This window comes from Taudactylus pleione, unplaced genomic scaffold (assembly GCF_031769625.1).
Source record: "Taudactylus pleione unplaced genomic scaffold, aTauple2 ptg000089l, whole genome shotgun sequence".
Taxonomy (NCBI): domain Eukaryota; kingdom Metazoa; phylum Chordata; class Amphibia; order Anura; family Myobatrachidae; genus Taudactylus; species Taudactylus pleione.
Genome location: NW_028284491.1, coordinates 2,938,631 through 2,956,258, shown reverse-complemented (window position 1 = coordinate 2,956,258; position 17,628 = coordinate 2,938,631).

Here is a 17,628-nt window from a genome sequence, read left to right as displayed (position 1 = left end):
GGAAAGTCCTCTCCAAAATAGGGTAATCAGCCTGGCACCCCCCAAAAGATGCACTGACATGGGGGATCACTATGGATACCCCCGATTTGGCCTGCTGAAGGTATTTGGTGTTTTTAAATGGTCTCAATATGTGCTGTTTTACGTATTTACATAAGTGGTGAAGAATAGCATTTGTGTTTTTTGGAGAAAATAACTAGTCCCTGCAAATTTTGGGTATCCGAAAATGGGGGGTAGCATATTTTAAAGTTGCTAAAGTATCATTTTAAAAAACATAAAAAATCCACCTGCCGCAAGCACCTGCAATAAAAAAAACACCTGGGGCATACTTGGGGACCCCCCTGGAGTCTATTTAGCTAGTTTTTAACTTTGTCCCCCATTCTTTTTTTTTAGACCCCAAAATGAAAGTAATATTTTGGGGTGTTCTTAAGTCTTTTTAATACATTTTTTGACACAGTTTACCTTTGGGGGACAGTCTTAAGGCTGCACGGGGGTTCCCGCAATGGTGCACCCCAAAACCCCAATTCTGCACTTTTTTCCGCCTGCTATTCATAAGCGAAACTTTTTTCGCCTATTACATTGCATTGACTTTCCGCCTAGGAGGAAAGTCTTTCAAATTGAATACAGCGATACTTTTCTGCCTGGCGAAATGACGCCATCAGCGAAACTTTTTCGCCGATCTCGGCTTTTCGCTCCAAGTTGAATACGGGCCATAGTATCAGTGTGCTAGGGTGCATGCACCTCTGAGCACCAGAAAAAGTGTCTTCAGGCCTGATTCTGAGAATTACGCAATGCTGATATTTACGCAGATTGAGCAATTGTTTGCCATTGTGCCCGTGTGTATGCTGCACTGCACATGCGCAACTATTCTAGTGTGATCACGCGTGCACAGAGGAATCACTTGCAAAGTGCATGACAGATAGCGTTTGGGGGAGGTAACAGGGGGTGGCCAGGCAAACGCAGGTGTGTCGGGACCGTTTAAACCTTGTTTCGTGGGCATGCATAAATTAGCCATTGTGATCTCCAACGCAGCATGAGAGCTCTCTGGGTGTCAGGAGAATCACAGTGTTTGAGGTAGGTCAGACTTACAAGCTGCGTGACTGTCAGATCTGCATCGATATTACCAATGTTTATGCTTCATCGGATGCATCATCGGATGTATATGAGAAGGCAGCAGTGGGCGTCCCTTATTTACATGCACATATACATGTCATCTCCAATATGTGGGGAGAACTACACAGACTCTGAAGGCTAGGTTTTCATAACATCGCACAAACATCCTCAAAGAACTCTCTACACATAGAGGGTATTCAATTTGGAGCGAAAAGTCAGAGCTTTTCGCATGCTGGACTTTTTTGCACCACATCAGAGATTTTGATGGGGATAAAGTATCGGGCGCGTCCCAGCTTATCCCCGTTTTCAATTCCAGAAGCAGCGGAATCGGGACCCGGTGGAAAGGTATGTATGGAAAAAATCAGGGAATTTTCAGGAAATCATCCAGGGACCCCTTAATGATGTCCTGACATGAGAAATCACTATGGGTACCCCCATTTTGGCTTGCGGAAGGTAAGTAGGGTTTTTAAATAGCCACGGCAGGTGCATAAATGCACCTGTGAAGAAGGGGTGAAGAATAGCACTTCGTTTTGTTTTTTTGCAAAAAACTAGTTGCATCAAATTTGTGGTACATGAAAATCGGTGCAAGCATATTTTTAAGACCCTAAAGTGAATTTTAAAATTCTTAAAAAATGCACCTGCCGCTACTACCTGCATTCTTCAAAACACCTGCCACATACATGGGGACCCCCCCTGAATCAATTTTGCTACTTTAAAACTTTGTCCCCATATTTTTTTTCTACCCTAAAATTCAAGTAAATTTTTTTTAAACTTTTTTTGGCACACATTAATTTTAGGGGACATTCCCAGGGGTGCAGGCTATTTTTTTAAGCCTGCACCCCTAAATCCCAATTTTGCACTTTTTTTCGCCACCTATTGTATGGAGAAAAGTTATCCCCGTTTTTTTAAAAAGAATTTTCGCATCGGCAAAAAGTCTTTGAAATTGATTACGGGGATAATTAAAACAGGCGAAAATGACGGCGATAACGGGTTTTCGCCTCAAATTGAATACTGCCCATAGTGTTTCCAAACACTTTTTATTGGTGCATAATAGAGATCCATCAGGTTTAAAACCAACAAGGATTGAGCCCATTGGACCCACCACTAGAGATGGAGTTAGGTTTAAGAAATTATGTCTTAGAGAAAATTTCTGGATTCATAATTTGAGGACCCTCGGTCCTGAGGGGCTCAATGAGACCATAGAAATAGATCTGTAAAAATATGGATAGAAATGATCTCTTATTGTGCTGATTAAACCTTTCAGTCACTAGCTGAAAATCTAAGATCAGATTTGTTTCTGAGTAACTTTCTTTAATTGCTCAATATTAATAATATCTATTGAAAAACATTCTTATTTCTAGTACATAACTTTATGAATTACATAATTACTGTAGGATCGATTTATAATCCTCCATTTACCACTGCTAATTTTTATATACCTTCATGACATCTAAAGTTTTAGCTGAGGAGATTATTGTATACTATCTCTGTCTGTATATATAATATACTAGTACTGAATTGATAAGCTGCATACACACACAACGATTGAGTTAATGAACGATTTTAGTAAACGATTTTCTACCTTGAAAAAGTGAACTAAAATCGTTTACTAAAGTTGTTCATTTACTATGTTCATTTAAATGTAATGAACGATTTTTATGAACTACAAATGATTTTTGCATATTAACTTAATGAAAATCGTTGAGTTGACAAGTCTGACAGAACTACAAACTACAAACGTGAACGCGCATGAACAATAATCGTTCATCGTTTGACTCAGAAAGTGAACGATTTTTACAAACGATTATCGTTAAACGATAATCGTTCAAAAAATCGTGTGTGTATGCACCTATAGACATATTAGCTTTAATTGATATACAGAATATTAGCTCAGTGATGTTGTTTTCATTTCCCTGCATTATTTTTTCTACAAATTTAATTCTTGATTAATCTAATATATATATATATAATAATTGTACGATCATTACAATTGATTAGTTTATATGCTTCCCCTGCCCCTAGACATGTAAACATTGTAAGTAATTGGATTATCTGCCTATATCTGTGAGGCAGTTATATGAAGTAGTTGTCTGGTTTCAGGAAGTGGAATCCCCTACTGAGGGGTTGTGGTCTTGGTTTTGGAAGAATTCGGGGTGAGGGGCCTGGATATGAGAACTCCTCATCCACAGATCTTGGACGTTGGGGAGACCTGGTCAATGGTGCGGAATCTAACCTGCAGGGAGGTATTCTCCAGTGACCCCTCCAAGCGGGATATGGGCTTAGCTGCACCCTACACAGAAAAAAGAAAATTGCCCCACAGCACACTGCAGATAAATCAAAAATACTTGAATCCTACATGATAATAGAAATTCAGAGGTATTGGTTTACATACATTTGCAAATATATGAATAAGCGCTGGGCCGTCGTCAAGGCTCCTCTATACCAGCGTCCCTAGCATTAAGGGGTTCACGTCCGAGAAGCAAGGCACCCCAAAAAATTCCAGCCAAGGACCATCCCCAGGGCATCACACAAAAAGGGGAAAAAAGGTGATAGTGAAGTGTTAAAGGATAGGTGTGTAAGTGTTAATGAGATGTAAAAGAATTAAAATGACATAAATAATACACAAACATATAGAAAAGTGAAAAAATATTCTATGTGAATTAAGTGGTGATGCCATGAGCAAGGTCCAGCCAGAACAATCCCGGGGGCCCCACTCCCAAACGCTCACCCCAAAATAATTATTGCTACATAATAGTAGCACCCACTCTGGGTCATATAATAACAAATTGATGTACTGCATGATAACAGTACATGTATGAGCTGAGAGCTAACTTACCTTGGAGGTACCCCAAAAAACCTCCACATGGCACTATAAGGATCAGCACCTCCTCCTAATGCTGACTCCTTTTATGCCTCCAAACTGCAAGCAAAAAATATGGTAGTTGCTCAATCAGCTTAATATACTACAGGTGCTTATAAAGGGCGGGGTTTACACTGAACACAGAAAAAAGAAAATTGCCCCCCAGCACACTGCAGATAAATCAAAAATACTTGAATCCTACATGATAATAGAAATTCAGAGGTATTGGTTTACATACATTTGCAAATATATGAATAAGCGCTGGGCCGTCGTCAAGGCTCCTCTATACCAGCGTCCCTAGCATTAAGGGGTTCACGTCCGAGAAGCAAGGCACCCCAAAAAATTCCAGCCAAGGACCATCCCCAGGGCATCACACGAAAAGGGGAAAAAAGGTGATAGTGAAGTGTTAAAGGACACACCTATCCTTTAACACTTCCCTATCACCTTTTTTCCACTTTTCTTGTGATGCCCTGGGGATGGTCCTTGGCTGGAATTTTTTGGGGTGCCTTGCTTCTCGGACGTGAACCCCTTAATGCTAGGGACGCTGGTATAGAGGAGCCTTGACGACGGCCCAGCGCTTATTCATATATTTGCAAATGTATGTAAAACAATACCTCTGAATTTCTATTATGTAGGATTCAAGTATTTTTGATTTATCTGCAGTGTGCTGGGGGGCAATTTTCTTTTTTCTGTGTTCAGTGTAAACCCCGCCCTTTACAAGCACCTGTAGTATATTAAGCTGATTGAGCAACTACCATATTTTTTGCTTGCAGTTTGGAGGCATAAAAGGAGTCAGAATTAGGAGGAGGTGCTGATCCTTATAGTGCCATGTGGAGGTTTTTTGGGGTACCTCCAAGGTAAGTTAGCTCTCAGCTCATACATGTACTGTTATCATGCAGTACATCAATTTGTTATTATATGACCCAGAGTGGGTGCTACTATTATGTAGCAATAATTATTTTGGGGTGAGCATTTGGGAGTGGGGCCCCCGGGATTGTTCTGGCTGGACCTTGCTCATGGCATCACCACTTAATTCACATAGAATATTTTTTCACTTTTCTATACGTTTGTGTATTATTTATGTCATTTTAATTCTTTTACATCTCATTAACACTTATTGATTTATCTTTACACACCTATCCTTTAACACTTCACTATCACCTTTTTCCCCTTTTCGTGTGATGCCCTGGGGATGGTCCTTGGCTGGAATTTTTTGGGGTGCCTTGCTTCTCGGACGTGAACCCCTTAATGCTAGGGACGCTGGTATAGAGGAGCCTTGACGACGGCCCAGCGCTTATTCATATATTTGCAAATGTATGTAAACCAATACCTCTGAATTTCTATTAACATGTAGGATTCAAGTATTTTTGATTTATCTGCAGTGTGCTGGGGGGCAATTTTCTTTTTTCTGTGTTCAGTGTAAACCCCGTCCTTTACAAGCACCTGTAGTATATTAAGCTGATTGAGCAACTACCATATTTTTTGCTTAGCTGCACCCTGCAGGCAGGCTGCGGTCCTTTGACCAGGTATCCAAGATCTGTGGGAATAGAGGCTCAATGGCCCAGGGGAAGTGCCTAACAAAGACACTTTTACACAAGGAGTTACACAAAAGATGCTGCTTGAAGAGCACTCCAGGAATAGTGTACTGATGCACTTTTGCACAGCTGGATGGCACTTGAGAGGTACTTGAATTAGCATTCGAGAGGTACACTGGAAATGGCACTCGAGAATACACAGGGAGTGATGCGTGGACGCCCTTTTGCACTGCGAGATGGCACACGAGGATTACACAAGGAGTGAGGTACTGACGCACTTTAGCATCAGAGGTTAACACACAAGGGATACACAGGGAAATGGCATGTGGACGCACTTTTGCCACATGGAATGGCACTGGTAATTATACACAGGCTGAGATGTAATCGCACTGTTTCAGATCGGTGGCAGGCAGCTCCGGGAGACTTACACACACTTCCAGGCAGCTGGGAGTGCCACCCGATTTTCATGAGCCGACCGTTTCGGGAGAGCAGGCAAGTATGACTTTCATCCTCTCATTTTGATATCTCTGTTAGCATGCCAATAACATGGCTAGAAAAACTGACAATGTTTTTGATGGGAAGGAAATGTAATATTGGCTCAGGAGGGCGGTATTTTTAGTAATAAGGTACGACTATAGTATTGCATAAAGATGAAGTAAAAATGAAGGTGGGGGTTTGCGTCACCATCCAGGTCAGTGCGTTCCACGGCACTACACAGAAAAACAAGCATACTGCTGCCGGCGCCGGGTAGTACTATTACTGAGTGTGCTAACTGACTGGCGGCGGTGTGTTTGTTTTAGCAGCCAATAAGAGTCAGACAGATTCTTATTGGCTGCTACACCCAGGACTCCGCCTTCCTACTGCAGTGGGTGAAGGGAGAGACGTCATGACGTCTCTCCCATAGTGCCGAGCTGGAGGAGTGGACGGCGGCGGGCGGGGATTCGGGTAAGTATAGTTTTGTGTTCTGTGTGTTTTATGTGTAAGGGACACCACTACTGGGGGCACTACTACAGTAGGCATTGCATAAGGGGCATTACTACTGGGGGCACTACATAAGAAGCACTACTACTGGGGGCCTTGAGGTATGTGGCCATGCCCACATTTTTGGCATGCACATACAGTTGGGGGGGGGGGGCGCACCATTTTCCATCTTGCCCTGGGCACCAAAGACCCTAGTTACGCCACTGGCTGTAACAGGCTGAATATTTCTAGAGCTTACAAAATGGCTGCATCTATTGTGTGTATCCACAGCTGAATGTTCAGCCAGTTAGACAAATCCTTTACTTTTCAGGTGTAATCTATTTTTATTTGTAAACACAAATTTACATGAACAGGGTTTAAGGCATAGTCTTAATAAAGAATGAAGGTAATGAAGAATGACTAATACCTCTTTCTCGCTGACCTGAAAATTTTTGTCGGTGTAAATGGATCCACCTGGGTCCAGGGACCCAAGGATCCAACTCGGGTAGTTTGCAGGGTTGATCACGGGTCATTCCTGTGTCACCCTGCAGTGTAAATGGCGCAATCCGGGTCACGATGACCCAGATCATGCCGCCTGCCGTCTGATTGGTCGGCTTCAGTGGCACTTGGAGATGACATTATCTCCAAGCGTCCACTGCAACCAGGGCCAGGCCTACCAGCATGGAGCAGCGCACACCACCCACCCACCCTGCCTCTGGGCGGCTGTGGAGTGAGGTAAGGGGGTCGAGCAGGGGGAAGGAGAAGAAGAAGCGCTGCTCACCTGCACCGGAAGAGCCAGATAAGTGCCCTGGTCGGCGCCGAGGTGTAAAAGGGGTCTGTCCCGGGTTGGAAACGTGTTCCAGATCCCGTGTCAGACCCGGGACTTTGGTATAAAAGGGGTATAAGTAATGGAGGGACAGAGGGAGATGAAGTAAAATGTGCAGAGGAGGTACAAGTAGAGCAGTCTTAGGGGTATATTTACTAAAGTGCATTTTTTTTTTAAGTGGAGTTGTTATCCATAGCAACCAATCAGATTCTACTTATAATTTTTCTAGCACCTTTTATAACAGGGGTGGGAAATAAGTGGCCCTCCAGCTATTGTTGAACTACACATCCCAGCATGCCTTAACTATCAAAATGGTGGCAGGGCATGCTGGGGATGTGTAGTTCTACAACAGCTGGGGGGCCGCTTATTACCCACCCCTATTCTAGAAGGTACTACATAAATGATAAGTACAATCTGATTGGGTGCTACGGGTAACATCTCCACTTCTAAAAACCTGCACTTTAGTAATTATACCCCTTACTCTGGGTACACACTATAAGATGGTGCGACCCAGCGATGGTGCGATGCTATGTGACGATGCATCGCACTCGCCGAACACACTGCATGGTCCGGTGTATTACGGTGTGATGTCTCGTTACATGCTGCATGTACCAGCATAGCGTCAGTCATTGCATTGTCCCATCTGCTGTGCAGGACAGCAGATGCGATGAATGACCGTTGTTATTCACGGATTGGGTGTAAATACTATACAGTGTGTACAATATATTGTTCCGATCCTCCTCTAAACAGATGTAAATATACCCCTAAATGTCAGGCGTGACCTCATCATGTCCTGAGCATGGCATATTGGCCGGTAATTGGCTTTGTTTTTTTTCAATATTTTTATAGAGATATAAGGATAAAAGCAGCAGTGAAAACACTTGATAATGTTTCAATGTATATTACTCTCCCAGAGGAAAAGTAAATGACCATATAAAACCATTTAGCACAAGTGTTAATGTTTATTATAAGACATTCAATAAAATTTGTTGCATGTCTTATAATAAATGTTAACACTTAACACTTAGTAATATGCAATAAAATCATAAAAAGACTGTCAGAGATGTAAATTTGTTTGAGACCATATAGGGAATAGGGAAACAGTGTGCTACTTATACAGTCAGGTCCATAAATATTGGGACGTTGACAGAATTTTCATATTTTGGCCTCTATTCACCACCACAATGGCTTTGAAATGAAACAAACAAGATGTGATTTAACTGCAGACTTTCAGATTTAATTTGAGGGTAATTATATCCAAATCAGGTGAACGGTGTAGGAATTACAACGGTTTCTATATGTGCCTCCCACTTTTTAAGGGGCCAAAAGTAATGGGACAAACTAAACAATCCTAAATCTAACATTCACTTTTTAATACTTTGTTGCAAATCCTTTGCAGGCAATTACAGCCTGAAGTCTGGAACGCATAGACATCACCAGACGCTGAGTTTCATCCCTGGTGATGCTCTGCCAGGCCTCTACTGCAAATGTCTTCAGTTCCTGCTTGTTCTTGGGGCATTTTCCCTTCAATTTTGTCTTCATCAAGTGAAATGCATGCTCAATCGGATTCAGGTCAGGGGATTGACTTGGCCATTGCATAACATTCCACTTTTTAGCCTTAAAAAACTCTTTGGTTGCTTTTGCAGTATGCTTCGGGTCATTGTCCATCTGCACTGTGAAGCGCCGTCCAATGAGTTCTGAAGCATTTGACTGAATATGAGCATATAATATTGCCGAAACACTTCAGAATTCATTCTGCTGCTTTTGTCAGCAGTCACATCATCAATAAATACAAGGGACCAGTTCCATTGGCAGCCATACATGCCCACGCCATGACACTACCACCACCATGCTTCACTGATGAGGTGGTATGTTTTGGATCATGAGCAGTTCCTTTCCTTCTCCATACTCTTCTCTTCCCATCACTCTGGTACAAGTTGATCTTTGTCTCATCTGCCCATAGGATGTTGTTCCAGAACTGTAATGGCTTTTTTAGATGTTGTTTGGCAAACTCTAATCTGGTCTTCCTGTTTTTGTGGCTCACCAATGGTTTGCATCTTGTGGTGAACCCTCTATATTCACTCTTGTGAACTCTTCTCTTCATTGTTGACTTTGACACATATACATCTACCTCCTGGAGAGTGTTCTTGATTTGGCCAACTGTCGTGAAGGGGTTTTTCTTCACCAGAGAAATAATGCTTTTGTCATCCACCACAGTTGTTTTCCATGGTCTTCCGCGTCTTTTGGTGTTGCTGAGCTCTCCGATGTGTTCTTTCTTTTTAAGAATGTTCCAAACAGTTGATTTGGCCACACCTAATGTTTTTGCTATCTCTCTGATGGGTTTGTTTTGATTTTTCAGCCTAATGATTGCTTGCTTCACTGATAGTGACAGCTCTTTGGATCTCATATTGAGAGTCGACAGCAACTGATTCCAAATGCAAATGTCACACTTAGAATCAACTCCAGACCTTTTACCTGCTTAAATGATAATGAAATAACGAGGGAATAGCCCACACCTGTCCATGAAATAGCTTTTGAGTTGATAGTCCCATTACTTTTGGCCTCTTAAAAAGTGGGAGGCACATATTGAAACTGTTGTAATTCCTACACCGTTCACCCGATTTGGATGTAATTACCCTCAAATTAAATCTGAAAGTCTGCAGTTAAAGCACATCTTGCTTGTTTCATTTCAAAACCATTGTGGTGGTGAATAGAGGAGAAAATCTGAAAATTCTGTCAATGTCCCAATATTTATGGACCTGACTGTAAATATTTAGGGGCAATGTTCTGTGGTAACTTGCAGGGTTCCTGTAATAAGTTTTTATTGTCAGACGGGATCCCAGAGAGAAATAGTTTGAGAACCCCTGGTCTAATGGGGCATGCACACTAGATGATAAAAGTGAACAATATGAACGATAACGATATCGTTCAACGATATATTGTTCGTTTCGTCCAGTGTGTATGCATCATCGACCAATGTGTCATTAACGATGTTTGCTGTCGTGCAAACATACAGTCCATTCTGACGATATCATCAGAAAGTGCCTGTACAGGGATGTTAACAATATAGCTCAGTGTGTACACCCATTATCTTTCTCCAATATCTTTCAATATCTTTCATCTGGTGTGTATGAGCCTTAAGGCTTATGATAAGATATTGTGTTTATGTTCTCATCAAGTTTATGCCTTGGGGAAGTAGTAACCAAAACTCCAGCTCAAGATTTGTATTTGTCTATGAAGTTAGTTTAAATATTGGGAATGGCGGTCCAAATCCCGACAACGGAAGCCCGACAGGGGTGAAGATCCTGATTGCTAATTAAGGTAAGTACCGCTAACCTAATTTCCTACCCTAACCCTCCTTTAGGGGTGCCTAACCCTAAATCCCCTCTAAGTGCCTAAATCTAACCCCCCTTCCCTGCAGCCTAAACCTAAGTCTCCCAGGGGAGTGCCTTACCCTAACCCCATCTTCCCCTAGCCTAAACCTAACCCTCCCAGGGGGGGGTGCCTAACCCTAAGTCCCCCCGGGAGCCCTAAAACCTGACCCTCCCCCCGGGCTGTCCGCGCCCGGCGTACCTTCGTACGGTATGCCGGGCGTTGGTATTTCGATGCCTGTAATTAGTACCTTGTCGGGATTAGACAGTCAGGAAGCCGGCGGTCGGCATTTAGACCGTCAGCTTCCTGACTACATCCCGTGAGAATAGCTGTGGAAATCTAGTATTAGGTGTTTTAGCAGTGACTTTATTTCCCGCCAGAGCAGGTAGACCATTGCTTTCCCTATCGGCCATTTGACTGCGCCTTATATTAGTCGTCCTGTCCCAACAGCAGCTGTAAGATGGCGGGGCTGGTGGAAACATTGAGGTGTGTATTGTTATTACCTTTTTGTGTATAAAGGGCACATCAGCAGCTGAATGTCATCGCCAATTTGTCAAGGTGTACGGTGATTACATCACAGAAACAGGTTTAGGTTTGGTGCACTGCCTTTGATAACGGTAGGACAGGTGTTCAAGATGAGCAGCAATCTGGCCAGCAAAGCTCGTCCACCACAGATGAAAATTTGGGCAGCACTGAAGGTCTGATTCAGGAGGACAGACACATGCGAGTTAGTGATACTGCTGATGAACTGAACATCTCAGTGGGTACTGTGCACAACATTGTTCATGAGCAACTAGGGTACCGAAACAACTCACAGAAGTTCATAAAACCGATAGGATCAGATTGTCTCTCATGCACTTGACGCGGTACCATGAGGGAGCGCAGTTCCTGCAGTGTATTGTCAAAGGCGCTGAAATGTGGGTGCATCATGTGACACTGGGAACAAAGCAAGCATCCATGACATGGTAACACATTGTCTCCACTTTCAAAGAATTTCAAAACAACTCCATCTGCAAAGAAAGTCATGGCGACCGTGTTTGTCGACAACAATGGCGTGCTTCTTGTTGATTTCCTCACCAAGGAAGCTACCGTGAATGCTATTGTGACACATTGAGCTGCTTGCGGAGGGCAATTAGTAAAAGAAAGACCTGGGTATGTTATTTGTTGGTACAGCAATCATCTCAATGTACAGCGATGCGTATCATGCCAATGCTTTATAACAATATTGTATAATGCCTTAAAGATTTGCCTGACAAGTTTAGGAACATATTTGGAATGAGAGAGTGACAAGCGAATTGAAGCCATAGTTGCACCAGACAGTAATACTGCTCTAGGGCAAAGTCTACATGATAATCTTAAAGATTAGGGTTGAAAGACTTTTGCACTATAGGTGGTAGGTTACTGCAACTGAGGAATTATTACATAGGTTTATTTTGGTTGTGACTAACCATAAACTGCAACCATAGCACTGAATTATTTAAAGATGCTACACTGCTATAACATTTATATTTACTCCAGTTGTTTGGCACTCTGTATAATCCAAACACTTGCTCTGGTGTCTTCTTTAATAATGAAATGTTTGGCAAATTATTTTCATACAAAAACTACAACTTCAGAGGACGCAGCTTGTCTTTTTTTGTATGAAAATTACATATACATATACAGTATATATATATATATATACTGTATATATATGTATATATAAACAAAACCTGTCAAAAGTTTTAGAACAACCCCAATTTTTCCCGTTTTATTGAACTTTACGGTTTAAGGTTTCAAAGCACAGAACGAATAAACAATCGAAGATAAATATCATAGGGTTATTTTAACAAGAATGTGATTTTAGTTTTTTGACTCACTACAGTAGTCATCTTTTGCATATTTAACCACTGAACACATTGGTGGCATTCTTTCTACAATTGAAACCAAATATTATTTGGGAAGTTCTTCCCAACACTGTTGTATGTTGCTTTGTATTCATATTTCTGTCCAGTTCATTCCAAAACAGCCCGATGGGGTTAAGTCTAGAGCAGTGTCTCCCAACCTCAGTCCTCAAGGCACACTAACAGTCTTGGTTTTCAGGTTAGCCATACTTGAGCACAGGTGACTTAATTGTACTTCCATTATTTTAAGCATATGTTCAAGAATGGATATCCTTAGATCTTGGACTATTAGTGTAGAGGTTAGGAAACACTCCATGATGCGAAGCCTACTATCATGTTTTTTTTTTTCCTTGAATGTAGCTTTGACATAGCCTGGAGATGTGCTGTGGTCATTATCCTGCTGTAGGATGAACACTTGATCAACTAGGCATAGACCAGAGTGTACAGCATGGTACTGCATAATGCTGTTTGGTCCATGTTGCCAGTCACTCTGTGCAAGGCGCCTACTCGGGTTCTTGCAAGAGAGCCTTAGGGCCTGATTCAGACCCACTCGCGAGCGGCTGTCCGCTCGCAAGTGGGTCGATGGTCTGCACTGAGCATGCGCACGACGGAGGGAGCTCCGTCGTGCGCATGCGCCAGACACGACGAGCGAAGGACTTTCCTTCGCTCGTTGTGTCCGATCAAAGGGGGCGTGCTGTCAATGTTGATTGACAGCACGCCCCCTTTGGTGGGCGTGCCGGGGGCGTTCCCACGGGAACGCCTCCCGTCAGAAGCCGGCCCACTGACATCACTAGTGATGTCAGTGGGAGTGATTTTGGCTCTGATAGAGCCAAAATCACTCCGGAGCTTGCGGTTGAAAACCTCAACCGCAGGCTCCGGCTCGCAATTTCGATGGTCGCGATGGTCACGACCATCGCGGCCATCAAAATGCACGCTCGTATAGCCTGTGGGTGGTGATCCACAGCTATACGAGCGTCCAGGAGGACGCTCCATGAAAATGGAGCCCGGCCCTCATGCAGAGCGTGCGCTCTGCTCAGAGCGTACGGCTCTGAATGAGGGCCTTAGACCATAACATTTCATTCTCCATGTTTGACAGATGGTGGCACATGCTGAGCAACCATCCTTTTGCCTAATCGGCAGCGCACGAAAACCTTGTGCGATGAACCAAAGATTTCACATGTTGATTCATTATTCCATAAGACCTTCTTCCAGTCTACAGTAGTCCAATGGCGGTGTTTCATGAACAGGTAAGCTGCTTTGAACAGCTGTTAGTTCTTAACCCTTAAGGTCTTTTTTCCAAACTCTAAAATTTTAATTTTTTTCAGTTTTTGCTAACCTAAACCTATTTATATTTTAACCTCTAGACCAGTGGTTTCCAAAATGGGTGCCTTGGGTTGGTGGTCCAGTACACATAAAATTATTTTTAGTCAGTGTGATAGGCAAAACTAGTGCTGGCTGCTGCCAATCAAAAAATATGTGGACAAAAAAAGTGGAGCCCTGTCAACCACCATGTGACTGAACCTAAGGGTGACACATATATATATATATATATATATATATATATCTATATCCACAATACCAGTGACCGGCATTCAGATTCGCAATACAGCCTGCGCGGGTGCCAATCTAATAGAGAAACTCTATATATACACTACATGGAAGGAGATGGCACTCCACGACTAATGAAAAAACTGCAGACAAGACGGTGTCTTAATAGTCAACATTTCAGAGCTCTCCGGCTCTTTTATATGATATAAGATGAGATTCATATAAAAGAGCCGGAGAGCTCTGAAACGTTGACTATTAAGACACCGTCTTGTCTGCAGTTTTTTCATTAGTCGTGGAGTGCCATCTCCTTCCATGTAGTGTGTATATATATATATATATATATATATATAAAATATAATATAGTCACGGGCAGCACTCACGTATCAGTAATATAAACCGCTCCGGTGCCCTCCGCATAGGAATCAGTTCAATCTCAAAAATACGTAGTAGATAGTCGGCAGCACTCGGATAATAATCACGTTACACAGGCAGTAATTCCAACGTTTCGATGGTTACTCACAATTTATACGAGCCGTTAGAATTTGCAGTAAGAGAAATGTGGCAGAACAAAATATTGATCGAATGATTATTAAATTTCTAAATAGAGGTTATCAGGCTGATAAGCTTTATAAAGCTAAATCGAAAGCATTATCGATGTCTAGGGAACAGCTACTGACGGGATCCAAGAGAAAAAACAACTCTAATAAAATCATGCCTTGGGTAAACCACAATAATGTGATTAGTAATGAGATTAGACAGATTACTAAAGGTGTTTGGCCAATGTTGGAGTCTGATAAAGATCTAAATTTGAAAGATAGACGTTTTATGCCCTGCTATTCACGAGGGAGAAATATCCGTGATATGGTAGTGAAGACGGATGTTACTGGATTGGGCGGTAGACTTTCAGAGCTTTTTGCCCCGAAAAATGGGATGTTTTAGATGTATCAACTGTCTAACTTGTAGATATCTCACTGTTGGGGATAGCTTCTGCCACCCTATGAGTGGAAAGAGATTTTTAATCGGACATAGAGTATCCTGCACTACAAAGTTTGTTGTATATTTAATTACATGTCCTTGTGGTAAAGGATATGTGGGGAAGACCGATAGAACCTTGAGGGAGAGAATGGCAGGACATCGATCCAGTATAAGAGCTGCCATTGCCTCGGGACAAAGTGATCAACCAGTGTCGCGTCACTTTATGCAATTGGGTCATAGTTTGGCTTCATTAAGTTATATCATCATCGATCATATCCCATCGCATTTGCGTGGTGGTGATCGATCATTAAAACTACTGAAGTGTGAATCAAGGTGGATTCATAGATTGAACACTCTGACCCCCAATGGGTTGAATGAACACCTTGGATTACATTGTTTCATGTGATTTTGAGTAATGACGGGACAGGGCGTGTTATTTTCTATACTTGCGTACATTAGATTAAATGCACTGCATTACACATGATTATGTTGGTCATCTGTTCTATAATGTAATGATATCATATGTGTTTTATGTCTACAGTCTCTGATATGTATTGCATCTGTTATGTTGTTTGTTGTTGTTTTTATTGTTGTCCTGGCAACGGGCGTGGGTCCGTGACATCATCAGTAGGTGTCCCGGTTTCCCGCGTGGTTAGCAGAGGACGCTGCACTTGGTGAAGGGGTATTTAAGGTGAGCGAGTTTTGTATTGTACTTTATCCCTGATGACGATGGAATAAACGCAACCATCGAAACGTTGGAATTACTGCCTGTGTAACGTGATTATTATCCGAGTGCCGCCGACTATCTACTACGTATATATATATATATATATATATATATATGCACAATTTACTTCATTTAAGTTTGCTGAATTTCTCAATAAGAAACTTTTGCCCCAGGGGTGCTATGGCAAAAATGCTGATACTCTAGGGTGCCGTGATTCTAAAAAGTTTCGGAACCACTGCTCTAGACATTTAGAGAACGATTCAATTGTTGCTCTGTTCGAACTACTTGCAAGAAGTAGTGTGTGCAAAGTCCATTGTTTGGGTGCCTTTTCGTATAGACACCCAGCATGGTGCGCACAAAATAATGAAATCCCCCTTAATTGTTTACAGTACCTTTGTGCCAATTACATTTATTCACTGTACTTGACTTGCTTAAATCTCAACAAAAACTGGAAAAATGGGTTTTCTCAAACTGAGCGAGAGTGAGTGTATATTTGAAACAAATGGGAAATATACTTAACCAAGGACAAATTTTTTTTTCCCTTCTACTCCTTGCATTTAAAATCATGAGCTTATCTTACGATAACTAGTTTGATATGTGTGAACTCCCTGTACATAGTGACAAAGTACAAGGTTTTGCATACACCTTAGCAGTGTCGCTTTTAAACACTGGCTAGTAAGTGGAGGATGACCTGTATCAACTTGCTTTACTTTAAATATCAGAAAAGACTTGGTCAGTCAGGGCGCTCACTGAAAGCTGTAGAGCGCTGGCATATTACTAGAAAAGTTATTCCAACATCAGAAAATATTTTTTTCAATGTCTCCCTTCTGCGTTACCGCCGCGGCTGCAGCTGATTCCTCCTGCCTCTGCCTGCTGGCTTGCAGGGATTACTCTGACCCTCAGTGGAGGCACCTCTCTTTAAGGTGCCTGTTATAAACACCCACGAATTGCGGGAAGCCGCTATCTTGGGACTTCTCCTTCAAGCTGCAGTGTGTGTGTCTGTGTAGTGGCTGCCCTGCTCCCTTCACCAGCTGAAACAGCTTCTATGGCCCCAAGGCTCCCAGATTCCACTTCTCACAAGGTTGGTGAATGAGTGCCCTCCAATTGCACTCCTCTGCAGGGTTGCCATAAACTACCATTGCTCCTACCTCCATGTCACGTCCGTGAGCTCCTCTCTCCACACACCCATGAGACCCCTGCTGCTCTTACACCTCTGATCTAGAATGCAGTGCATTCATACCACAGTCCCTTTTCTTACTACTTGCAAATTCCACCCCAGAGGATTGTCATGCCTGTTAAACGAGGCAAACTATCCACCCTCGCACCTCCTATTAGATTCATCTCTCATAAAGTGCCTGATCTGACATCTATTAGAAAGTCTCCTGTGGTGTCAACACCCTTGATTGCCGCCTCGCCTAGTTTTGTCCCTGGATCTGATCTCTCTGATGATTCTCTGCTTACGGTTCGTACATTGCACCAGATGCTCCAGGCGTTTAGGTCAGACCTCACCTCTGATTTCCAGACTTCCGTCAGACAACTCACTGGTGAAGTGGCAGATATTGGTGATAGTACAAATCATTTAGAGAACAAAATGCAGGAGCTGGTCTCCTCCCACAATGATTTTCTACTTTCCCATAATTCAGTTCTGGCAGAACTTTCCACTGTCAAAGACAAGCTTGCTGATCTGGAGGACAGGTCCAGAAGGAATAATGTTAAGATCAGAGGTGCCCGGAATCTGTATCTAATGATAATCTTTGGGATTATGCTCTGACCTGACCCTTTTCAAAAAATTATTACCTTCTGCCGGGGATCGGGTTTTGCTGATTGACTGG